Raw genomic sequence first — 25,581 nt, forward strand, 5'->3', positions numbered from 1 at the left:
TTCCTCAGCAGTCTCCACCTTGATCATAAGTTAGAAGCCATCCTGCTTGATCTGTAGTTTTAAAATGAAGTGGGTGATTTTTTTAAAGAACATCAGCATAAATAACACTGCTGACCATAACAGTCGCCCACTGCCGCCCAACTTCCCGGGTGCCACACCACACCAAGGGCTCCTTACTCACTTTGGCCTCGACATATGGAGAGACTGGCAATAGAAAATCCTTTCTCCACCCAAGGCACCATCTGCCTCTGGGAAACCTACTGTGGTTTCCTCTTGTAGGCAGGTTTATTTTTGAGGTAGCCTCAACAATGTGGGCATGGGGAGAAGGCTGCTGCTCTTTACTGAGGCAGAGAGAAAATGTTTATGGGGCTCCATAATTCAGCCCCACTGGCAATACCAGCAATGACTTTTCTATTTCTGTGGTGTGTGAGAAATGAAAACATAAGCGGAGTGCAGAGAAGATTGGTATGGCCAAAGCTGGGATATTTGTTCCCTGGCAAACTGTGGTTGCTCTTGATTTAGCCACAGTTTTCCCAGCTGATGTTTTGCAAACCCCACAGAAGATTCAGCTTTCAAGGCTGTGAAAGTGAACGTGGGGCTGGAAGCCGCCCCTGCGCACACTGGCAGGGAGTCAGGCCGAGCCTCCTTCTTTCCGAAGATGTTGCTTGTTCCAGGACTGCGTGGCTGTGGGGGCAGTTTGGGGACGGAGATTTAATCTTTTATTTTTCCCATATGTCATAAGTATGTCTAAGATGATGACAAAATAATAAGTTGGTGGCTGCTGGAAACTTTTTTTTAGCAGCTGTGTTTTTAGAATATTATAATTAACCATCCTATTGCCTTAATCAGTTAAAGACTTCTAAAATAACTGGGAGTTTACTGTACCTTTTCTCAACTTAAAGCTTTCCCATGAGGGGATTATGACTTTATTTTTGGGAAGGGAGGGCAGAAGAAGCAGGGCAGAGCTAGAAACACAAAGTCAAGTTTATCAGTCTGGATTACAGTATAAATTACTAAAATTACTGTAGTGATTTTAACTTACAGCCATTGTACTAGGAGCAGGAAAAGAGGTGACATTGTATTTCATCTGCACAGTGACTGAGTCACTTTGCCTGGGCTCATTTTTTGCAGAAATTTTAATGAAGTAAGTATGGTATTTTTTGGAAAAAAGAAAGGGTGAACTGTGAATAAGGGGAAAAGAACAATTAAAAGGTGACTATATTCATAAAGCATGTGGGTGACAGGGCTGTTTCCCCACTCGGTTCCGGTGCTAGGCTCAGGTAAAAGCCGAGGGCTGTAGCTCAATGACACACTCCTGTCTGTCAGTGTTAGATTTTCGGGGTTTTTTTATAAATGACATGTTTTCTTTTGGCAGATGGGAAGAAGCCTTGAAGAATAAATTTTTTGGAGGCAAATTGGCTGCCTGGAAATATATGTATTTAGGAACCTGTCGGGTGCTGTGAGTGTCAGCACCACCCCAGCTGAGCTGGCCGGCACCATTCTGCTGCTCGCCTGCTCCAGCCTCCTCCCAGACCCCCCAATTCCCCAGCCGACCACCGCCAGGTCAGAGCAAAAATAACAACTCCGATACAAGATTTGCTCTGGATATTGTTGATATTGCTTTGTGCCTGCCTTATAAAACTTCCCCGTTGGCTATTTCTCCAGCCAGGGGATTTTACCCAGATGAATGTGCTTACCTCCCTCTCACCAGCTGCCAAAATCCAACTTATCTGTAAGTGGAAATAATGCTTGGCCTCGGGTCGATCAGAGCCGCAATGCTCTTTACGAGAGGAGGCGAAATAAAACCATTCCCCGTGTTAACAGCTGCGAAAGCCGTGCTGAGAGGTTAAGTGATTTGCCGGGTGTGAAGGAGGATGGTGCCTGGCTCTCAGGAACCCTTTTTTGGGAGGGGGGTCAGGAGGGTGGTGGAGGAGGGGAGCACAGACCCCAGGCATCACCACAATTCCCACAAGAGCACCTGGTGGGGAGAACCACCTGTAACATGCCTTCCCCCAGGCCAGGCGTAAGCAAAGTTTTACCAGGAAAAAAATATATTCTGCAAAAATCCTCCTAAAATTAGGTACTGAAAGCGGGTGTTGGGTTTTGTGAGCCAGCATCAGAAATAGGTGGCAGCTGGAAAGATTTTGGAACATTTTAGAAGTGCCTAAGTGTTGGGAGGTAAGCAAGGGAAGAGGTAGATTAAGCCAGAATCCAGACGCCAGAAGCCTAAATCAGTGCTCATGGCCGGCACAGTCTCTTGTCTGCCTTGGGATATTTAGGCCACATTTAACCAAGAGAAATGGGCGCCTTTAGTGATTCAGGACACTATTCAGGATGTCCAGATCAGAACCTAAGTATCTGTATCATTCTTCAATATAGGTGGTGCAGCATATGTTCATACAGCAGAATAGCTCATTTCTAGAAATGTAATATTTTTTGCCACTTCATTCAAGGGATGTGCTAGACATGAAGTGGCTATATATGTACAGGTAAAGGTAATAGAAAGGTACCATAAAAGGCACACTGAAAAATTAGGCAGTGTTGTTCCCCAGTTTTGTAGGGTCGGTAAAACTGATAGCAGCTCCCTAGCAGTGGCTTCATCTCCACGCTCACAGTGTGTGTTCTTAACACCTTCCTTCTCTGCAAAACTGAAGTATTTAACCCAAAACATACAAACAAATCTGTTATTCTTCTCCTTTATTAACCTTCTGAGTCCTCTGAAATCGCACAAGAGGAGAAAGCTCTTCCTTTGTCTAGGAGACGAGGTTTAAACTTTACATGCAAACAGACACATGCATACATGTAAACCTACCCGTGTAATCAGGCACATGCAGCTCACTCTTTCTTCTTCGCTATAAATATATATACACATATGTATATCCACAGATATGCAGGCATGTGCGCATATGTGTGTGTACAAAGAGAGAGAAAAAGACTTTGAAAATGAAAGACAAATGTTAGAGAATGATATTCCCAAGCCCTCAAATCCCTAATCATGAGTTTGATGCAATATTTGCCCTAATGGGAAATGATAACTGGCACTATTCCAAAGCAAACCTCGAAGAAAGGAGCAATAAAAAAGGAAAATGCTAGCTTGGCAGTTAAAGAAAGAGGAGCCGAAGCGAGAACTGCTGTCGGAGATAATAAAGAATTAACCACAAACCCCTTTTCTATTAAGCACAAAAAAGGATATTAAAATAACATGCCCCCTCCCTAAATGTTTCAAGGCTTGTGTCATGCTTCTCTGCGCAGCTTCCCGGGACGTTGTGCGGTGCAGGGCTGCCGCCAGCCCCGTGCAGCCGCCTCCCGCTCCCTTCTCGTGCGAGGGAGCCGCGCCACTCCAGCGCGCAGCGAGGCACAAGGACGCTCCTGCCTTCCCGAGCCCACACAGTGCTCTCCAAACCCTGGCCTTTCCAGGGAGAGGGTGCTGCCTGTGATGGGCCACTTCTGACCGGCTCCCTCTCCCCTTCCCTCCCCTCCCTTCGGGAATTCTACACATTGGGACGCCTGCTGTACAATGCAGCTTGGCTGCTGTGTTTCCCATAACGTCCACAGGCACAAAGACATCATTTAAGCATACACTGATTCTTAGTGCACTGTTTTCCAGTTACAGCAGCAAGCAAATGGTTTTTTTTACCTTCACGTTCTTACTACTATTTTTACATTTAGGGCGTTTTGTCACTAAGAATTACATGCCATAAATTACACAGAAAGTGTCACAGGTCTGGGCAATTAAAAAAAAAAAAAAAAAAAAATTGAATCAACAGCTGCTAGGTATAGGAAAAAAGAAAACAGAAGGGAGGCCCATGACTCTGGACATAGGAGCCTCCTGGGACATCCTGTAATGTTACCAACAAATAAAGATGCTGCTCACCGTGTGTGTGTGTGTGTGTGTGTGTGTGTGTGTGTGTGTGCCTTGGATGCCCTCATGGAGCTCTCCACAGCCAGGAATGCACTGGAGAGCCCCAAATCAACACCATTTCTGCCAAATGAAATGTCAAATGATGTACAGGGTTTTGGTAACTGATGTTACCCATTTAATGATTACCCAAACCATTTTAGTAGCAAAATTGAAATTAAGCATTCTTTGAAATTTCCACCTCAACTAAACAGTCAATTTTACTGTGACAATTTTTGGTTTGCAAAAGAAGTGGTACTCAGGGCACTACAAACCCAACAGGCTGAAGTTACCCCTTTATATCAAGTCAAAAAACCCCTCAATAATCTTATATTTCAAAGACATTTATGACCTAACTATGGTTCATTAGCACATGAGAAGACATTAATGACACAGAGTAATGAAATGTAACAACTCCTTTAGTAATTGCGTATTACCTGGGTCTTTCACATGCAGTTTGACAAGAGCTGGACTAGCAGCAGTTTTAACAGCATTTTGTAGCTGGTGCTCACTAGGAATGCTCCAAACCCAAAAAGGCATAAGCCAAAAAGGTGAAGATGCAGTAAGAAATCATGAAAAGTTTATTGTAAATGTCAAATGAAGTGTGTCTGCCAATAAGGGCTTCTTTTGAAAAACAGTGTGTGGATTGCACTGATCTTAACCACTACAAGGGTAGAGCTTTAGAAGGGAAAAAAAATGCCCAGCTCTACCAGATAGTTTTTAAACCTAAATATCTTGCTCTTCTAGACTTGAAAAAGCCTTTGTGGAGGAGGTATAATCCACAACTCAGGAAAATATTAATGTAATCTATTTTTCAGAAACAAAAATCAAAAGTCCCACCTGAGCTACGTCCATGCAGAAAAGCAGAGTTAAATATCAGCTGCTTTTATCTGAGTGCCTAAATGTAAAAATATTTAACCAGGATTCTACCAACTATTACATTAAAATCCCATCATTTGTCTGCCAATACCAGTCTAGGTTAATTTCTTAGCTGAGCTTAAAAAAAACCCCAAAAGATCAATAAAGGTGTAGGTGGAGAGGTTTAAAAAATAACTACTGGAAATGATGAGCCAAGATCTTTGGAACAACGTGTCCCCGCCTGAGGTACAGGCAGGCTGATTTTTAGATCAGTCACCTACAACTGTGGTGTCATAAAGTGGAAAAATACCACCAAGAGTAATTTTTAGCAAAGAGCACCAACAGCTCCCCTCACATTCACATCCAGTGAAACTCCATTCCAGTTAGATTCATTGGCAAATTGTAAATTCTTATTTGATTTATCAATCACAATTTTATATTATTAATTCATATGTTCATTAGACAAATCCATTCCTCTAAGGTAATCACTTAAGGTACTGCTGGCATGTGAACATGCACAAATGGATAATTCTTAATGACCTTCCACGCTGACATATTTTTGGCATCAGTTTTCTGTATCCTAATTTCAAGCTGCCTCCCTGGTGTTATCCTAGGGCTGACTGCACTACACAGTCAAAGAGGACTTGCAATTGAAAGTCGTTAGTAAGGTTGTTCCCATCAGATATCAGCAGAGCAAGGAACAATTCAAATTCTCTTTCTCCTTGGATGAAACGCCTGTGTTTCCATCTGCCAGGGTCAGTAAGCAGGCTTCATTTCAGCAGCCTTGAACTAGATGATCTTTAAGGCCCCTTCCAACCCAAACCATCCTATGATTCCAGGAAATTAAATTAAATATAGGTCATCCCAGGCTATTGTTCTGGCAGCTGCTCTGCACATTGCCCTCCCATAAGGCCAGGCGTGGTGCAGGTGAGCCACAGACAGTGGAGATACAGCTTAGCCATCATCTCTTTCAGGGTCTGATGCGGGAGCTCGTGAGGAGACCTGTGGGTGGACCCTGCACTGGCTGTGCTCACCAGGTTTGCAGAGTTACAGGGCAATCAGGTCAACTACCAGAAAATGCAAGAATGTTTTCCATATTCTCAACCTGAGAGATGGTATTTGCCCAGCTGAACGACCATTATTCACAGTGGTACCCAAACTCCAGAAGGCTCTGGAACAATGCTATCCCTGCTGAGCCTGTTTGGGGTCTCTCTCCATCCCCAGCCTCACACCCTTAGTGCCGCTCATCCAGCACCATGAGAAGGGAAAAAACATGGCATTGTCTTAAACACAGGGTACTCAGGGTTGCCAGCATTTCCACAGTGCTCCCTAGAGCAGATCCAGACAAGGAAAGGGAAATTTCTGGCGTTTCCCAGAGTATACAAGAGGAGGAAGAAATATGCAGGGAAAAGGTGGGGTAGACAGTGATGCTGTCCACTGAGGTTTGGCAGTTGGCTTCTGTGGGTTGGGAGGCAGGCTGGGAAGGGAGTGAAGTGCAACAGGGGAGAGAAAAAACCTCCAGGAAAGAGCCCTTCCCCAGCTGGTGGCCAACGCAGGCGGCATCCCCCCACAAAGGAGCCGCTGTGCCCTAGGGCTGTGGGTCACAGTGGAAGCTGCAAGGGCTGTGTACAGCCTGCGTCCCCTGTGCCTGCCCTGCTACAGTCAGGGCCCAACTGACACCCAAAAGTCAAAGAAAAGAGTTTGCATCCCTTCCTCAAAAGCACAGCTCGGGTTGCAAATCCAAATGTATGGGCAAAATGTAAATGCATTGTGACAAGCTGTACGGGGAATCAAAACAAGGAACAAGGAGCGTATGTTTCTTTTAGAGAAATGTCCTTTATCTCGCAGACAGAACGAAGCGTGTGGCATTCAAATGTTAAGATTTTTACACACTTTCATGAAATACTAAAGAGAAACCAAAAAAAAAAAAAAAAAAGAAAGAAGAAAAGAAAAAAAAAGAAAAAAAAGCAACAAGAAAATAACCCAAGTCCGTGTCACTTCTCAGCTAGTTTGGTTATTGCTGCTCCTGAGTACTGTAACATATGCACTTTCCCTTTTGAAAATGTATCAAAGTTGTTATTTTGGGGGTGGGATAAACTCTTACCCATGCATATCTTATGTTTTGAAGCCAAGAATGCTTAAGAACCTGCTCTGGATCCGCACATCAGATGCATAAGTGATTAGTGACAAGTGACACAGAAACAGAGAATGTGCTGTGTTACGATGAATAATAAACACGCGCAATTTATGCAGGCAGAGCGAGCGAGGAGATGGCATCCTGCACTTTTTCCATATAAATAATGTGAATCTCTCAGCAATGAAGCCAGGCCGACCAGGGAGTTTCTCCAGCCCGCCAGCCGCGCAAGCCAGCAGGAGAGAGCGGGGACAGGCGAGGAGGGGTCACCTGCCAACAGGGCTGCTCCTGGCTTAGGGGTCATCGCAGAATGAACTGGTGGCCAATAATTGTCTCAAAACTAGAATCACCACAGAAACAAAATTCACAGTGGGCACAATTTTTCACTCTCTGGGAGAAAGGAGCTTGTGGATAAAAGGAAAAAAAATGCTGAAAAGCACTCAAATTGTTTTCTGTTTCTTGGGTTTCTGGAGAGCATCCGTACAGTGATAGGATTAGTGGTGCTTCTCTGAAAAAAAAATTTGTGAATGAATAAACTCGATTTTTACATGAAATTTACCCAGGAAGGGCAAGTACGTGTTCCTGGGAGACACTCGGGACTGAAGAGAGCTGGCAGCAGGAGTTTCTGAAGGGCCACAGTGTACCTGGCAGGTACCTCACCACTCCTGCATTCTCCATTAGCAAAACCACACACAACACCAAAAAATCCCCCAAATGCCAAAGCCAGCTGGCCATTCATCCTTAGTCCAGTACATGTGATTTTCTTTTTGTGTGCCTCTGCCACACACAAACATCAGAACTGCAGGACAATGCACACACATCCTCTCATAGTCCCACATCCCTCAGCTTCATGCTCAGCTGGAGGGACGGTCCCAGGCTTGACACATGGGCTGCTGCAACATCCCCACTTTGCCACCTTCTTTCCTCTGCCCCTTGCTGCCCTCCCACAAATGAGCCATCCTCCAGGGAAAAGAGAAAGACATCATTTTTTAAATTAAAAAATATCCACCTGCAACTTAACTCTGCACATTTTTTCCTGATGTCCTGGCCTGCCAACTCCGAGCAAGCTTTTCTCTGTCATTTTTGCACTCTCTCTACACTTCCAGAAATGCATTTGGATAAAAGTAGAACTGAGAGGGGAAAATGCATATTCTGTTAAATAAAAATAAAAAAAAAAAGTTGAAAAAAGTGTCTAAAAGATGGATGTGTAAAGAAATCATAACCATACTTTAACTCCGAGCTTGAGTTATATAAACTGCACTGTGGTAATTACCAAGCTCCTCCAGATTAATAAACAATTACCATAGTAACTACACCATCATATGAAACCTATGCTCATGAATTTTTAAAGCATAAATGGATATATACGCCGGTTGAAAAAGTCTCATATTTATTTTGTTCCTAGAAGACAAGAGAGAGAGATCCATTAAAGGATCTCGTCAAGTTATTTCTTCCTCTGCTGGTTCCTGCAGCCACACTTCGGACAAGTGCCATATATTATGTACTAACTAGGAAAGTCCATTATGTGTGCAGGGCCTGGGGCTGGCAGGCGGCGGGGCTGGCCTCACACCCGTCTCCCCTGGCAGCCCCCGTGCTTTCAGACCTCGTTTTCCCAGAGGGTTTAGGTGACAAGGTGCACATCTTTATTTGCCCAAATTTAAGGGGTTTGTCGGCATAGCAAGCTATTCCTAGTGGCGCACTGGGCTCTTTTTATTTTTTTATGGATTATGCGTGAGAAAAATTTCAAGTAGATGTTGCATGACCACACACAGGAAAGACATCTCCATCAAATATTTGATAAGCTGACTACCATGAGAAAGTGCACGCATGCAAATCTAACTTTCCACGGCACAGTGTGCCTTATTTCCAGCATTTCCACCAGTGTCCCACCAGGCAGACCCCACCAGAGGGCATGTCACATCCTGTTTTCTATGTCTGGAAAAATCTAGCGTGGTCTGCTCTTGTGCCAGTGGCAGTGCCCTGCACCCAGGACCATGCCAGGCACATGCATTCAGCCACCAGGAAAGGGCTCTCTGCAGCCCCTGTGCTTCTGCAGGGAGGGGAAGGGCCAGTGCTCCAGCAGAGCAGCACTACCTAGGGGCAGACCCCCGTTATCTGCAAGCCAACAACACAGACCCCTGGACACCCAGCAGGAAGGGCATTCCAGTCTGACATTGCCTTTTCCTCTAAAGCCCAAGCAAAGCAGCCCCTCAGGAATATCCTACACTCCTCTGTCTGCAGTGCTCCTGACAAAATGTGCCAAAATGTGCCAAAACATTCCCTCAGTTGTAGGAGGCATCAGTTATTAAAAGCAGTCTATGAGATGCACCCAAAGTCATTTTTAAAAAAGGCTTTCTCCTGCCCCAATATCACTCTTGCTTTTACACTATCATAGACAAAACTTTGGTTTGAAAACTCATACCCATAGTCCAGAGCTTTAACACAGTTGAGCCTGGCTTTACCGCGCTTTGCAATTTGTTTGTAACATGTAAAAAAAATCTAAAAATGACAAATAGCAAGATTATATATCAACCTGTTGATCATTCTGACAGGAAAGCTGAAAAGCAGCCCTGAGTTCAAAAATAGTGTTCAGTATTTGCAGTAATAGTCTAAAACATGAGGTGAGACCTCTACACTTCAAGTTTGAGCTGCTTACTTTTGATAATTTTTATGAGCTGAAATAATATCTCCCTTTTTGCAAGAAAGTATTTCTTCAGACACTCTGAGATTTAGGAAAGCCATTAAATCCTTGTGGATTGAAGGTAGGAAAATAAATTGTATGAATTTTAGACTTTGAATGATCTTCCTATAGCAATTTTCGGGGAAAAAAACTAAGAAGAATTCTGCAATTTTAATCTCCTCAGTAGCTTCCCATTACTAAACAAGCAGAACACCACAGTACAAATGTGGATGTTACATGTCATCTTGATCTGCTGCTTTTTTCTTTCATTAAAGCTTTAATGCAGCAATTATGGCTACGTTGCCCTATAAAAAAAGGAAAAGGCAGTTTACTTTAAAAAGTGAAATTGCATAGCCTACTATTTAATTATACACAAATGTAAATGGCCTATTTTTCCATAACTGGTTATTACAGCACTGTTTTACTTTCTGAGTTTTCACAATCTCTAAAACCTACAACGCTTCCTGCTATATAATTGTTTTGCTACATTATTGTTTTCATCTTATTTTTTCTTTTAATGTGAGTGCAGCGGGATAAATCTTGGTTTTAAGCCAGCCAGTACTTCATCTACTTAAGCTTTTATAGATGAAGATTGCTGTAATTATCAGAATACCCGCTTATTTCTGAAGTATTATCTTGGCAACCTGCTGGCATTTACAACCAATTAACAAGCTTTGCCCATTAGTTGCATAAGGGGTATCACAGAGTAAAGCCATTGTGTGCTAATTTTCTATTTTAGATAATCAGTTTGGCCATCCAAAATGGAAAGGGGAAGAAAAGAAAGGTTTGACACCCAGTGGCAGACATGTAAAAATTACTACATGCCCCCCTGAGACAAAGGTATCCAGCGACTGCATGATTGCTTCACTGTCGTCACCACTGGGTTTTAAGTATTTATTCCCTTTGTCTCTTTTGGAAGAGAAAATAGAAAGTACAGCTTCAGCAAAGTAATCATGTCCTCTTTTTATTTTTTAAACAGACTGGCTTCTCCCTCTGTCCTCGCGGGCTTGTAATTTCACCAAATTGTACAAGTGTTAAACACGATTTAAAAAAAAAAAGGAAAAAATAAGTGGGGGGGGGGGGTTAGCAATAGAGAAGGAAGCCTGTTTGCCAGTGCAAATCTCAGCCTTCCTCCCCTAATGGCGGGGCCGAGCAAAGCCCTCATGCCAAAGGCAGCCCCTCGCTCGCGTCGCTGCACCGCACTTGGTTAAAGCCATGTGCAGGCTGCGGGTTTAACCAGGCGCTGCTATGAGCAAATGGGCTCCCGGCCGACACTCAGCCCCGGCTGCTGAGCTGCTGCCAGCCCCGGCGGCCTCCTCCCTGCCCTGGGGGGTTTTAAGCATTAACCTTTGGTCGAGGCACCGTTTCCTTTCCCTCTCCTGGTGCAGAGTAGGGAAGATGCATCACCATGTAGGTGCCTGGGGCAGGGGAATGCTCTTGCCTGTGACTGTAGTGCTGCATCCTCACAGCGCTCCCTGAAGCGCTCATCCCCACCAAACCCATCTCCAGGGCTGTCCCACGAGCACCCCAACCCTGCTTTGCTGCCCCATCCACACTGCCTTTGACTGGGTCCTGTCTTGAGGACATGCACCCCAAATCTGGCACAGATGGAAGTGGGCACAGCTTGCAGCACCGCTCTGCCTCTGCCCCTCCAGTGACCCCAGTGACACCAGTCTCTGTCTCCACCTTCCCACCCCAACCCTGCTGCCCAACCAGCACCACACACGAGGCTCAGTCTTCCCTGATCTCCTGCCGACTCCAGGCCATGGGCTTGACCCTTCTGTACATCTCCATCCCATTTTACATGCGGCAGCCAGGATCATAAGGGTCTCCTCCCTGCTGAGGCTTTCCCCACACCACACAGCAACAGGAGAAATGAGTCTCTGATCCTACCCAAAATCCTCAAGGTAAATAACAATGATTAAATGATTATGCTGGAGGCAACAGGGCTTACCGATTTAATTGTATATAAAATTAGACATTAGACCTGGTATAGATGCCTGTGTTTTGTAATAAGGAGAGAAACTAATCAGTTTAAAGATGAGCGCAGTCCTTAAAGCATGGTTAGATCCCATTTACTCCATTGAGCAGAATGGATGGATGGTTCATGTTGTAAAATGGTTTTATAAAATGTAGTGAACTGTACAATGACGTGTTTTATTTGCCTCCTGTGGTTTAGATTCATATTTTGCTTTAACATAAGTTAAACAAAGTTAAGACTATGATTATGCTAAGAGGTTGTAGCCAGTAGAGAGAGAAAATGTTGAACTCCTCAAAGTCGTAAAGAATTGTCAACTGTGCAATTAGTAAAGGCTGAGCATATACACTGAAGTCTATTAAGTCATAAATGAATGAGAAAAATGTGCTGCTTGGCAATGTAATGTGTATATTTGTCTTAATTATTTTAAATTAATTGCTATTGGCTACAATCATTAGAAAATTTAAGATTTAAGTAGGTACAGTATAAACCCTCCTATAAAGTAAATCTAGTTATACAGCCAAACCATCTAAAAATTATTTCGGCTACTGAAAAGAAGTAAGAAAGGTTGATGAGCAGAGTGCTGGGGACAGTTTGGAGGTACCTGCAGCCTGTTTCCTCTGATGCTGCCCCAGCTCGAGCACCTTGAAGCCCCTCCACTGCTGTCAGGGAGCACAGGTCAGCCACCTCCAGCATCACAAGAGCTCACACGTCTCCCTTTTGGGCACCTCTGGACAATTTTCCCCCTCACGTTTACATTTTTCTAATATGAGAAAAAGGGAACTTGTATTTTAGAGGAATTTTTTTCAGAGTCTCAGGTGAAAAAGCTGTTATTTGCCCAATTCAAATTAAGTCATTCCCAGTCAAAAGTAGTGTGCCCCAATAGCCTTACCCAAGATGATGACAGAGGCAACTGGAAAATGAGTGAGCAGAGAAATTTTCCCCAGGAAAATGAAACAGTACCCAAATTACCACGATATCTTCTGCATCTTCAAGGAAGAAGACATTCCTCCAGGAATGTCTCTTCATCACTAATATTATTATTACTCTTCATCACTAATATTATTATTAAATATTTACGTACCACCCTAAGTTTGCATGACACTTTACAAAGATAAAAGATGCTCTTTTTGCACTGAAGATCTTAGAGCCTATGTCAGACAGTGAAAGTAAAATTAGCAGAAAGAAGACATGATGAAGATTAAGAAAAGGATCTAATGCTGGTGACCCAAAAGCATTTTTAGACTGTAACAGAATGTGGGACTAGGGTTGACAAAAGCTTATGGCTCTGGGGCCCCTTTTACTTTTAGTAGCCATCTGACCACATTTCAAATTCATGGTAGTCGTGTGGACCTATTTCCCTACAGCTTTGACCCAAAGAAAGAAAATAATGCCGTCCTCTAACCACTAGAAATATTTTTTTTTCATCTGATTTGTCTAAGGAAAAGAGAAGTCAGGCTGCAAGAGTTCAGCAGTTCTGGGCTGCACAAATTAGAGAAAGGCCTGTACACTACAGCACTGAGCTGAAAATAGAAGAGTTGCTTGGTCTTTCAGCTTGAATTTCCTCCATTTTGATTAATTCCCTCACTTCATTTTCATTTCTGCCAGTGTAAGCAGAGAGCCATGATGAATCAGCCTTCCCTATCAGACACCCTGGGCTGAGGCTGTTCTGGCCTTTCACTGGGGCTGAAGAGACAGCAGCAGGAAATCAAAGCAGCAAAGGTGGATAGGTGGAGATGCTCAGCACAACTCTACCTGCCCAGGGCATGGGGTGGGCACCTACCTGGCAAAGTACAGGGAATACACCTCTGCAGGAATGATGCTAAAAGTCCCTCTTGAGGAGGGCAACACCCTTTTTTATAACGTCCATAAAATAATTTAACATATTTTTACTTAGGCATTGCTACTGTGCAGAGCCAAGCCAAGCCCAACATTAAGCTGCAGTAGGATGATGCCCCTCTCCTGCCTCCAGACATGGAGGGGACTTGGCAGCCCCAGCAGGAGCCAAGCCCACCCCGCAGCTCTCTCTCTGCATTGCTGCACCCAAAACTCCCTGGGATGGGAGACTTTGGAAGTAACAGCAGCAAGGACAAGGCCACCAGGCTTGAGAACAAGGGGCAGTCAAAGAGGAGAGGTGCTGGAGCCTCCACCACAGGGGTCCAGCTCAGGTGGCAAAAACCCCTTCTGGGTCCTCACTGCCCATCTATTACTTTTATTCACAAATTTGGTGATCAAAAAAAAAAGACATTTTCTGCCTTTTAAATTTTTAAAACTAATCTTAGCATAATCAATGGCAATGCAAGCTTTCCCCAGGTTTTCTAGAAAATACACATTTGTTGATGGACCCGAGGCATTATGCAGAGAGAAGCAGCAGCACACATCAAATCCCCTGAGACAACAACAGGCAGGATGTGCAGGGCAGAGGAGGTGCAGTCTGAGGCTTCCAGCAGCACAGAGATGCAGGCACACATGCACACAGACACACACACATACATATATGCACATATACACATGCACACACACATATAAATGCTCCCAGCAATTCAGTTAGATTAATTTGCTTTGGCTTTTCCTTTATTTTCCTGGTAGAGTACTTAAAGAATCAGGTTAAGCCTTTGCATTAGATACACAAACAATGCTCCTTTACCTCCACATGGGTGTTGTGAGACTTTAATTAATGTTTGTAAAGTGCTTTCAGATCCGCAGAAGAAAGGCACTATAGAAGTGCATAGTCTGATTATTTCACAGCATACAAAAGTAGAGGTGAAAAGAAGTAGTCTCCTCCTTATACATAAAACTACTGATCTCAACTCCTGCATTAAAAACACCCCAAGATGTTAAGGAAGAAAAGAATTCTGACCATGAACCTACTTCAGGCTTCCCCTTTGCCTTTTTCATCTGATTTCTGGTTGAGTGAAATAATAAGCTATTGTATTGCTGTAAACTCTTTGTAAGTAGATTTGACTAAGACAACAGAGTTCAGTGCCAGCAGCTACTCTGATCATTCTTTTAAATGGAAATTTACCGTCTGCTGCATCACATGGAAAAAATATAGAACTATTTTTCACAGCTTGTTCACTGAACAGATTATTGGAGGGAAGAAAAAATAAAAAGGCTTCATTTTCTACAGATCCCAAATCTTAGCGTAGAAAGTCTTGGCAATTTCCTTTTGAGAGGAGACAGATTTCACTTTCACATTGATTTAACAATGAGAAGTGCATCCAAAATGAGGGCCTGATTCTGAGCATTTAAATGGTTAGCCATAGCTGACTCCACAGCTTATCTATGGGAGCAAAACTGCTCACATCAATAAGCCTTTGTAGGATCTGGTCCTAATATAGAACCAGTTCTCAATGTCATAAAATCTTTTTTAACAGCATCTTGTGTTACATTTAATTTATTTCACATGGCCTCATAAAATAAGATAAAAGCTTGTAAGTCTAAAAGTCATATTAAAAGGATGGAAAAAAACCTCCCTACCATGTATTCGTGTTTATTAAGTATTATCTTCATGCGACTTACATACTTTTAACTCCAGAATTTCCAAATTGTTTCTAATCCTAATGGCAGTCATCAAGAGCTGACAGTGAATAATGCAAACACATTACAACACACTCACTTTTTGGAGAAGAAACTCCTTCCCAAAGCTCTCGCCAGACAGGTCATCCCTTTCAGCTTGAGGCAGGAGCACAGGGCCTTATCAAGGTGCCTTTCCCCTCATTTGGGTGGGGCACGGACGGACGAAGTACAGCTCTGTGGTCTAACTTCCAACTTAGCCCAGGAAGCTCCTGGATGACAGGCACAAGAAGCATCGACTTGCACCATGCATGGTTTAATCTGACAGTGGCCTAAAAAGTGCACAAGCATCTGTTCCTTAATACACAGAAAGTCTCCAGACAGAAATAAATCCTTGGGGCCAAGAAGGATTCACTTTTTTAATGAAGGTGATGGAGTGCCTCCCCTCCACCACTTAAAATGTATTTTCTGCTTCAACCCAGGAAGGGGAAGGAAGGGACTGGAGCCATGGTCCCCAGGGACATCAGTTCCACCGGTCAGAGCATGATGCTAATAATGCCAAGGTTGTGGGTTTGATCCCATAGGAGCTATTCACCTAAGAGTTGGCCTTGATGATCCTTGTGTGTCTCTTCCAACTCAGAACATTCTGTGATTTAGGGAGAGCTTACCTGAAGCCCAGGGGACACAGCCAGGACTTCCCAAAAGACATGCATGTTAGCCTCTGATGTGGTGCAGCTTGGCTGTCACAGATTCCCCACAGAAAAGAGGCTTCTTTTTCAGTGGTTGAGGGACAATGTTCCTGGATCCTGGGGAATAGGTGGATTCAGGGATGTAAATCAGGGGGTAAATCCTGGTCTACCTTTAAGGTTCCCAGAGGTGTGTGTGCATCCGGGTGGTTGGGTGTTTCTCCAAGGCTGGCAGTAGGGCAACCAAATGCCAGCTGGGCCACCTTCCTCTTCACAGTATGGGTCCTTTACTTGTGCAAGAGTATAGCAGATTTATTATAAAAGTGCCTTCAGCATCTCAGAGCATGTCAGCGGCCTTAGAGAGCTACTGGTATGAGTACTTGTTTGCCAACAAGAAAAAAGCTAAAAATTAAGAAATCCCGATACTATGGTATACAAGCTAAGGCAATGTTCCATTAAAAAAACAAACCACAAAACAAACACACACACGCACACAAACTACTTGCTCTTTTTTTCAGCTCACATTTCCTTAGTTTATCAATGATAACCATTACCATAAGAAAATGATGAGGTCTTACCTGATGCTGCTGCTAGGAAAATGGTTTCACTACAGAAGGCCATCACAGATGTCAATGTTTGAGGAACCAGCAGCAGACCCACTGCCTCTCCCCCAGGATGCACAAGCCAGAGGCAAACCCAGGGGCAATGTGGTAAACAAACACTGTGCTTCCAACTTACGCCCTGGAAAAGAAAAGTTACTTTTGATGAACTAAAAGAATTCCTGAGGACAACTTGCAGTAAAGATAAACTTTAACCACGATCTGACAGTCAATAAATAACTTCAAAATAATCACACGTACCTCTTTGGTAGGCAGTGGTCTAACCCAGGCGGAGATGCTTTTAGAACATGGCTGTTCTCACCAGCCCTTGATATTTTTCTTGCGATCCAGGCAACATCACATTGAAAAACCTACGCCACAGCTGTCAGGGCTTCTCTCCAGCAGATAATTGAATTCCATTGTGACAAGTGAGCTCAAGTTTAGTGACACCATCCCTGCCAACCAAACAAGAACGAGAGCCATCAGCTGCATAGACGTTGATCTCTTTGCTGAAGAAGAGGTGCCTGCAAGTACTTACCAGCATCCTCCCAGGGTAGGTGCTCAGCCCCCAGGAGGTACCTGATAATAACATGAGTACGTCTCAAGGGATGATTGTGTTGGGAGCAATGTGCTTATGCAAGAAGGCCTGACAAAATTGGAGCAAGTCAACAAGTTTAAAGGACATTCAAGATGTTTTCCAAACCAGAAAAAGACAGTGTTTATCTTGGGCGGTTGCATGGTAGGCTTATGCTAAATGCAAAAGAGGAAGCCATCAGTGTTTTTTCCCATGGACTGCCCTCTCAAATTTCTCTTTTAGGTAAAGAGGTTTTTTTTTTCTCTCATCATATGTACATCCCATATTTTTGCAGTTATGTCCATTTTCCTTAGAATACAGCTTTTAAACTTAGCTTATCCATCAAAAATCAGACTGCACATTAACTAGTACCTAACAACTACCCTTCCTTTCCTATATTGCTTCATATGTAAATCTGTTATTTCTCAGCTAATTACTGAACTATCCAATTTTAAGTGCAGCTGGAGGAAAATTGCATTTTTTCCTCTTAGGAGAAGAATACTACTTCTCCACTGGCATCCCAAAGAGACTCTCCCAATTAATAATGTGTGGCCAGATCTCATGTTTAAGAACTGCACGAGCCATATCTGTTCACTTACTTTGCTCATGGCTCAAGTGTTTCAAGCCAGCATTCCTGCTGCAGTAGCTCCAGAGACGCTAGTGGGATGTCACAGTTACAGAGGCATACATCTGCCTCGAACGTGCTGTGCCAGCTAGAGAACAGCTCAGATCCCACACAGCCTCCAGGCTCTCCCCTGGTACACAGGAGGAGGTGTATCTGGGCCCCCAGGGAGGCACTCCAGGAGCCTACTGCTGAGCCAAGAGCCAGAAAATGCAGCGCATTTGAGCAGGAAATTAAACCTGACTCTCCCATAGGCTCAACAAATGGCTCAGCCAGCCTGCTGCAGCCAGTCTCTCGGTAGTCTCCGCATCCCCTCTGAGAACTGAACACTAATGCACACACTGAGTCAAAGCCGGCTGCCCCAGTCCGTGAAACCTCATCACTGGCAGCTGGGGGAGGAGGCCTTAGGCTTGACAGCACCTAAATGCTGGGTGTAGAGACTTAAAAACATGGCTAAATCAGTTGGCCCCTTTCTAGATCTCCTCCTAGGCTCCCAAAATCTGCGTTTATTCATCACCCTATGTGCTTTGCTAGCAGCATTGGCTTCTCTGCTTGTCAACACGCCGACTTCTGAATTCTCAGTGCAAAGGAAGCCTTTCATGGTTTGGCATCCTCTTATATGTTTATGCTTCTCAGGATATATTCTCTAGCCAAGTCTTTAAGTTCTTACATTAGTCCCCAAGCCCAGACACCAATATGTTGCTGATCAGGTCTTTTCACATCATGCTGCTTTTATCTGGAATGCTGTTTCTGATGTATCCAGGGAAGCTGATGTTTTAAAGAATGTGGTTAATTAATCTTTTTCCTTTTTGTTTAAAATAACACTTGAGCACAGCTATTTCTTTTGCTATAAGACTTCAGCAAGAAATCTGCCTTCTAAATGCTATTATGCTGGGGAGGTCCTGATTTGCATCTTTGTCCTTGGATAGCATAGATGCAGCCCAGGGGTCCACAAACAGAGATTGATTGATTTCCCCCCTGCCCCCCCCCTTTTATAGTCTACAATAAAAAGTTTCTTTAAAGGGGAAGAAAAGAGAAGCACGTGCTTAATATTGAAGAATAGCCTGCTTGTTCTTGATACATTGGAGAAACAGTTCAAGAACACTTCATCCTCCTGCAACTATTTCCTGCACTTCTGCCAAGGTTAGGGAAACCTTGGGTTAGCTACTGCCTGAATACCTTGGGCTGGTATCAGTCTGAACAAGTTCAACTGACTGCTTGGATTTTCATCTTTATTCTGCCTCCCGTTGTCTTCCCACTTTGGCAAATAGAAATCACCTTCGACTTTGGGAGAGGCCTCAGCTGAAAGCATCCAACAAAGAGAATTCCTCAAGAGATGCTGGCTGGGGGGTCAAGGTCCTTTCATTGAGGCCCCTAACTCAGCTGTGCTGGTGATCAGCCATCTGTCATAAAAATAAGACTGTAGATCAGCCTGGTCTGGGATCAGGTGGGTCAGAAAACACAACAACATAGTCTCATAAATGACTGAAAAATTGGGGGAAAAAAAAAAGGCAAGAAAAATCCATCTCCCTCATACTTAAACTCCCCTTTTTTCACACGAGTGAAGAAAACAGAAGTAACAGAAAGAAAAAGAATCAGGCAAGTATGACAAACTTTACCTCATTTTTCATTTTGGCTTTAAATGAAAAACACTGCTTGCCAGAACAATCCTTGGATGCCGATTGGTTTTGCACACAGCTCCTCTGACGTACAAGCCAGAAGAGAAGTAGCACCAGGATAGAGAACAGAGCGACCGACAGATCCCAGCTCCGAACAGCTGCGGGACAACCAGCCCAGCACGGCTGCAGATGGAGCCTGCAGTGCTGCTCCTGCATTCGCTTCCAGCTGCCCCTCACACAGGAACCAGCCCTTTCACTGCTCTTTTGCACTGCTCTGGGATAAGGGCTAGATCATTTCGTGTGTCTTATGGGAAGAGACACGTGGGTAAAACTGACCTGCTGGAAAATAAGTGAAAAATACAGCTAATTTCCCCTCTAATGGTTGGGGGTTTTTGTAATAAGAATCATGCTAACCACTGCTTTTTGTCACGGGACCATGGTCTGGGCCTAATTTTAACAGCTTCAGTCATTTATATACAGGAAACACAGAAAATGGGTGGGGAAGAGCTCAAGCACTTCAGCAGATACAGGAGAGCAACACCTTCTTCAGTGAGCTCCCTTGGGGAAACAGATGAAGGCACATTACCATGGCTACCTGCCTTAACAGAAAACTCTTTTTTTCCAGCTATTTTGTGGCAGAAGAAGGGACCCCAGTGCCAGCTTTCTTTTTCTCCTTTCTTCCATGAGGGAATGCCAACAGTGGTTCCTGCTGGCCAGCCCACCTCCTCCCATGGAGGGGTTGGTGTCTGCATTCACCAACCCCTCCAAAATCTCCTGTGGGCCTGGGGCTGTCCTGCCTCTGCTCTCTGGGCGCCGGCCTGCTGCAGATACCTTGGGGATGAGCTGCCAAAACCCCTGCCACAGTCCTAGAGGGCTGTCAGGGAAAGGGCCCTGCTGGGGGAAAGTTCAGAAGCAGGACAAAACATGAGAACAACCAGGGATAATGGGGGAAAAGCACAGGATTACTGGGGAGGAGGTTTCTGGAAGGGCCAGGGTGCATTTCATGACTGTCAAGTCTATTTTATGATACCTTTTTTTTTTCCTTTCTGAACAGTTGTGGTTAGAACACCATTATTGGCAGTAATGCTACTACTGGATAATAAAGCCTCACAGACTGGTCTGGAGCTCATGCAAAGAAATACAAAGATTCCCATTATCTTTGTCTCAGCTTCACAAGGAATAGCCAAATTACATTATTAAACACATCTACAGATTTATTTCTCTCCAGTTAAAATTTTTGCTTCCTAAAAACATTGTGTCTAACCTCATCAGAAAGAAAAGAAGGAGAAGTAGAGGGTGAGCAGAGAAAGGAAAGGCATCATATCATAAGCAGCTTGCAGTGTTACAAACATGAGAATAATCTTTTTCAAAAAAAGAAAAAAAGCACCACTAACTTTTTCACATTTTAGCAAACTTTTCAATTAGGATTTCTTCCCAGCTATTTAAATATGCTTAAAGTAATGATTTGCTGTAATTTGTCTTTTTCCTTTGGAAACATACCGTGCTATTGTCAGCTTTAAAAAAGAAGCAATTTTCTGACTTTTGAGATTGAGTAGGTCATGGAAAAATTACTACTGTGGGAGCCTATAATTAAATCGAAAATGCAGCTGCACCTATAAAAAAAAATAAAATTAACTTTATTCTATTAATACTTGAGTTTAGAATTGTATTTGACTTTTCAGACACAGGTCAGCTCAAACTGTACCTTAACTGCAGAACTTCAGTAGCTGCAGAGCCACTTGCAAAAGCAGACATGATATAGTACATACAGACATACTGGCAAGTATTTGCTGGTATCTGAATTAGAGTCAGTGCAGCGTGATTGTCATTTTCACACGTAGAGCCTTTCTTTCCTCTTTTCCTAGAAATGGCACTACATCTTTGGGTGTTGATTTTGTGCTTGTTTTTTTTTTTTTTTTTTTTAAGAGACTCAATTAAAATAAATCCAGGTAAAATCAGTAATGTTTATTGTAAATTTAACTAGAAGAAATACAGAAGGGGGCTTTTGAAGAAAATAATGTAGTACATCTGAATTGAATAAAGATCTTTTCCCAGAATTTGACTAGTCATAAAATGAAGACAAGGTTCTAGACAATACCACAAAACCAGGCTTTGTGTATTTATAAATAAAATTTATCACAGATCCTTACTGAATGTTCACACAGTGCCAGATACAGGCTTTGAATTAAGTGAAAATTTTGAAAAAAAAAATTGTGACCCACAAGAGATATTAAAACACCTAAAATATACAAAATTAACAAAAGCCTCACCGAGAAAATAAGATACAGACGTTGTCTAACAACTCATGAGACTTATTCTGATGTCTGATAAAAAATACTTCCACAGAAATCTTCAAAGAAATATATAAAATCAGAAGAAGAACAAATCATCTAAAATAATGGTATTGATTTTATTTAGTAATAGTAATAAAAATAGCTTTTTAAAAATAATTACATTTAGGATTATCACCTTTCATGATTTTCTAGGGTTATATTAGGTGGCATTCTACAGCTCTTCCATATTGCATGATTTTATATATTGCACAATAATTTATAAAACTATGTTTCCTTAGAACGTCCTCTAATTCACTAAGTTTAAGAGTTATTTTTTCCTTTCAACCAACAAGAAGGAAATTATTCTTCTTCTTTTCATCAGTCATTCTCACACGTCCAGCTTTCCATGCTATTATAAAGAAACCCATTCAGTTTATATAAATGTCTATACCCTATTTATTACATATAATAGGCTGAAACCCTTTCTTCGTGTGCAAACTCCACTATTTTAATACACTTACGTATCACATCTAATACAGCCATCTACAGCTTCTGTGAGAATGAAAACAGCATATCAGAAAGGGTAAAAGAAAGAAAAATATTTATGAGGAAACATTATACACAGCACAAGAGAGATCTCTTTTTCCCGTTTCAGAAATGACTTGTGAGCCACAGCGCTATTGCAGAAAGAGCCCACAAAACCTGGATCGTCACATACACGACTTGATTAAGCCCAGAAATGATCCTGAGAACCAGCAGTTTAATTATTTGATTTCACAGCTACAGATCGCTTTCTCCTCTTTGGTCAGCAGCATGATTTTTTTTATTTTTTTTTTCCACTTTGTGCTGCAGAGCTGGATTTCTATTTTCCAGCTGCATATATTCCGTGGAGGAAAAGAAAACTGATCCATGAAGTTCCTATTTGCATAAAGTGCAGAAACATCTGCCACAAGATTCTTGCTTGTGGATTGAAGCATCAGGAGATAGTGCCACTGATCATCTGCCTTAATACTATTGAATTCTGTTTCTGTCAGCAGGAGCTCTGAGCGAGGGTGTTTGAGGAGGCAGAGAAAAGAGAGTTTGCTCAGAGAAGACATATTCTTACTATGACTTGAAATGAGTGATCGCTTACGTGACGCCGACTCACTCTAACACCCGGGAATGAGCTCTGCCCCAGGATCAGTAAATGCCCGGTTCCATCCGACACCAGTTTTTTTGCAAGCACAGATCTTATAAAGGTATGCGATAGTTTAATCGGCATCCTGCAGTTGCCTATAATACACAGCAGCTTTTTTTTGTTAAACCTCATGCAATGAATGATCCATGTAGCAGGGCTAACGTTAGAAAGTGCTCGCTCTCAGTGCTGGTTTGAGTTTTGGTTTTGGTTTAGGGAATCAAATAAAAAATCTCGAGGAAAAATTATCTGTGTCTCAGATCAGGAAAAATTTCATTCTGTTTCTGTGTGTATATATAATGCATGACTACCATCATAAATATCAGGTGGAGCAGCCAATTCATTCATACAGAATACATAAATGGAACAGAATCTCAATGAAATATAATAGCAACAATTTAAAAAAACAGAATGACTTTAGGTCAAGTGTTGTTTCTAAAAACACTAAAAGTACTTTTGTTACTATACAAATTTCATATTTTTGCATTACATTCTGCTCTTTTTTATTACAGATTATTTTTAAAATTCACTAGCTCTGTTGATAAAATTGTACAGACAGATTTCAGGCTGGCCTCCTCTCTCACAACACTGAGAGTCAGAAATCAGTCTAATCTACGGTGTGTGGTGCAAACAAAGTGCTCCTCTCATCTCCTCTCTTTTGTGCAGTTTAACAGCCAGTCTGAGAGGAAAATAAAGTTTCTTCACATTTACTGTCTATTTATGTCAGAAGTAGCATGAAGGTGGTCGATAGAGCACTATTCCCTGTTTTCTGTCAAAAAGCTCCGAGACACTCGGCTTCCTAAGCTAGGTCAGCAGAGATTAATGCCACATTAGTAAAATCTCATTCGTCATTGTCATTGCAAAGCAACAAGCCTTTAAATATTTCTCATTCATAGCTGATCTCTGTAACATGTACGTGTACTGCTTTTCCCCCCCCCACCCCTTGCTCCTTTACACATTCACGGATATCTCGACTCAACTGCAAATTGAGTGCAGGAAATGCCTTCTCAGGAGCACAGCACAATAGGGTCACAGGAAACAGTGAAACAAACAATTGTAAAAATAATAATAATACCCCAACAACTGCATCAGAAGGGATCCTTGCTCCCATAAACATATTTGTATAAAAAGTTTCTCTGGCAGTGGTTCACCAGCAGGCAGTAATCAGCTAAGATACTTCTTTGTAATTTTTTTGTTTCATAAATAATACAGGAGTTTACTAACAGGAAGTTTGTGGGAAGCAACAGTAAACAGTCTAGCAATCCATCTGTTATTGCGGAATGCAAGAAAGCTGAATCAGATTCTGTGCAAGTGGACTATTTTTGCTGTTTGTGCTAGCAAAGATGTGTGGGAAACGGGCATTTAGAGTCATTGTTAACATGAACTCCTGTGGACCTCCTTTCTCCCTCGCCTTGCAGAAAGGGACGGCTGGGTGCAATTTCAGCAAGAAGCCTGAGGACTTCTGTGGCTACAGAGCAGCTCGTAATAAACCTGAGCAAAGCAGACAAGGCATTTGTATCAGACGTGAAATATTCAAGTGACAGTTACAAAGGGACTTTTGCTTCCTCGAAATCAATCTCAGAAAGAATGACTTCTAAATTAAAACACTCACAAACTCCTGTTAGCGCCTTCCTCAGCATCAAGATATTTATCAGGAAGAAGTTGAAGGGTTGGAGGGAACTGGAGTAGGAGGAAAGGAAACAAGGAAAAATAAGGTAACGATGGAGGTTGTGCTGACAGACTTTCTGTGCCAGCACAAGTAGAGTCAAGCAAGGGTGAAAAAAAAGCTAGTATCTTTCCTGAAGACAGACTGTTCTGCTGGCATTGGTCCACCCTTGATATATTGCTTATGAATAGAAGGCTAGAAAGAGAGCGGGGGCAGGCGTGTAAATTAGTCACTACTACTACAAAAGCAAGCTTTCCTTGCCAAAGGCAACGCGGTGTCTCACCTCAAAGATTAATTTGTAGCACTGAAGTGTGTGTCCAAGACAAAAAGTTGTGCTGCGAAATAAATGAGAGTCAGAAGTCTAAGTATAGGATTATACCCTGTGCTTACCAGGAATCACTTAATTTTAACAAGCTAACAAATTCTGCTTGTTCACAACGCGTCTGAATATTACACATTGCACTTGGTTTAGAAGAGACAGTAAATACGCAGGAAACCTATGTCCAAAACAAAACCTGCTAAAAAGACGTATGAAGTTGTCAAGAAACAAAAACGTCAGACTGCGGGGCACGGTACCAAGCTGATGCTTGTGCGCCGAACGCCGCCGGGACAGCGGCGGGGAGGGCAGCTCCAGGGACGCTCTCAAGTGTTTACAACGGCAAAGCGACGCCTTTGGCCGCCGGCCGGCCCCTCACGGCGCTGCCACACGCCGGGAGGAGCGCGGAGGCGAGGGGGTCGCTATTGGGGGGGGAGGGAATGGCCGGTCCCGCACGGGGGAGCGGCGGCCGCCGGGCCCTTCCCGCGGGGAGCGGCTCCCGCCGCCGNCTGCCGGCCCGCCGCGCGCACCGCGGGCCCGGCGCCCTGAGGGGGCGGAGCGCACGGCCCGGCCCGCCCGGGGAAACCCGGGACTCCCCCGGGAAAACGGGAGAGAGCCCGGGGTCTGCGGCCCTCTGCCGGGCCGCACAGAGACGCTCTGGAGCGCGGCCCTCACGGACAAGCTGCCCCTTCTCGCCAGATTCACCCCCGTTCGGACAAGGAACATCAGGACTGTCGATGAGGGTTTCAAGGCTGCGCTGTCTGCACTGGAGTGCGAACTTCAGCAAAAATGGTTCTGCACGACAGCATTAGACCCTTGCCATCGCAGCTGATGCTGACAATTCCGTTATCATTCCTCAACGCGGTAAAAGGCATTACTGAACACCTGGTAGTGCAGCGCTGTGCTTGAGCAGGGAGCTGGGGCCAGATGATCCTCTGTGGTCCCTTCCAGCCTGACCCGTTCTGTGAGCGCGGTTCTGTGAACTGCA

This window comes from Pyrgilauda ruficollis, unplaced genomic scaffold, assembly GCF_017590135.1.
Source record: "Pyrgilauda ruficollis isolate IOZ18807 unplaced genomic scaffold, ASM1759013v1 scaffold3, whole genome shotgun sequence".
In the NCBI taxonomy this organism is placed as follows: Eukaryota; Metazoa; Chordata; class Aves; order Passeriformes; family Passeridae; genus Pyrgilauda; species Pyrgilauda ruficollis.